Source organism: Echinops telfairi, unplaced genomic scaffold, assembly GCF_000313985.2.
Source record: "Echinops telfairi isolate 266 unplaced genomic scaffold, ASM31398v2 ScPeMD7_7424;HRSCAF=8462, whole genome shotgun sequence".
NCBI classification, from domain to species: Eukaryota; Metazoa; Chordata; class Mammalia; order Afrosoricida; family Tenrecidae; genus Echinops; species Echinops telfairi.
In genome coordinates, this window is record NW_022111324.1 from 23,894,491 (window position 1) to 23,896,205 (window position 1,715).

Consider the following 1,715-nt stretch of genomic DNA (forward strand, 5'->3'; position numbering starts at 1 on the left):
AAAACAAGGTGCTGTCCACCACCCAAACAGATGAGTTTGAAAAATGTTTCCAAGAATGGAATGGCAGATTTGACAAAGGTGTAAAGTATAATGGAGAGTATTTTGAAGGTGATAAGGTTGTTTTATAAAAACATTTAAATACATAGTTTTGGGGGAAAAGAATCCGCTGGGTTTTTTGTTTTGTTTTGTTTTGTTTGATACTTCCTCATATAAAACTCACCTGTATTAATTACTACTCCATCAGTAGTTGTGTTTAAGTATTTCTTTGTTTGCTTGTTTTATGAAGTATGTTCTCAGTCATCACCTTAATGTAAAATATGTTACAAACATCCTTTCCTTTCTAGCCATAGAATGCAGATCAATTCTGAGGAAGTAAATTTACCTTTGGATAGGGGGAAGAATGGGGCCCTTATTTCCTGAGCAGAAAGAAGATGGGACCCAAGGTACAAGTCTTAGGACAGCATCCTGTTACCTGAGGCCAACTGCCCTTCCTTCTTCCTCAGTGGGATCACTGGGGTTGGTGTCACTCAACTGGAGAACTCATGGTATCACATAACACCTTCTTGCCCGTGTGGGTGGGGCCAACCAGTGACACCCCAGCCCCAGGGTAGAGTAGTTTTGGTCCCATCTGTCCACCAACCCAGGGCCTAGTGCTGGGCTTCTAGATCCTGTCCCCCTGCCGTGGCTCCTCCCCTGCCCAATTGGGGACCACAATTGCCCACTAGCGCGCTGACTATTGGGTGAAAGGAAGAAGAGGTTTGGTGATGAGTTATTGCTCTGAGTGATGGGTGACACCAACTCTAGTGAGGCACTGCCTTAGTCGCCCCTCCCCTTGCTGAACCAGCCCACACATTCGTGGCCATGGACTCTGGAGGCACTTTGGTGTCAACTTCTCTGACACTTTTGGGGGTGCTGTCCACATCCTCTTAGCGATGCCACTATTGGTTGCTGGTGCCTTCAGACCTGGGTAGAACTTCATTGGCTAGTGCTTAGTCATATGGCCATACCCAAGATTAACATTGGAAGAGGATCTGTCTAATGTCATTTTTAACCTAGATAACCATGGGTTTTTTCTCTTACTGGAAATAAGAAGAAATCAGATATTAAGTGATATGGAGCAGCATCTACTAAAGTGGGCTTCCCCAGAAGGGTTAACTAGGGAAATGTCCAGAAATTACAGAGCAGAATATTGGTTCTGAAGATAGAATCAAAGTTGTTCACAGTCTGTTTGATAGTTTGACCAAAATTCAGGGCTGTGGTCCTTACATAATTTCATATCAATTTGATAAGTAGGGCAAAGGGGTGGCGTTTAGCCTGTCAATCAGGTCACAACTTGATGATGCCTCCTGGTGGGCATGACGTTCTCATGAGAATTCTGGGAACTTCCTCCCTTTCTCCCTGCAGGTGGGTCATCCTCTCTTTCTGGCTCACTTTCTTGTGGAGGAGACACTCAGAGAGCTGGAGGAGCCACGTGGAGACCCGTGCCAGCATTGAGATGCTTCCTCTGCTGCTGGATCCACAAGACTTTCCACTCACTGGCCAGCGATCTTCCTGTATTCAACGTCATTGCATGTGCTGCATGAATCTAAAGAGGGATTTATGGACTAGTATCAGACATATGGGCTAATATCGAACTTCTGGACTTGATCCAGACTGGGCTGGGATGTTTTCTCAATCTATAATTACTCTTCCATATAAGGCTCTTTCTAGGCCTG

General features: G+C 45.0%; 1 pseudogene; it reads left to right on the forward strand.

Moving 5' to 3' along the window:
- Positions 1–400: 400 nt before the first annotated feature.
- The window catches only part of LOC101653476, a 10,040-nt pseudogene continuing 8,725 nt past the window's right edge, over positions 401–1,715 (forward strand).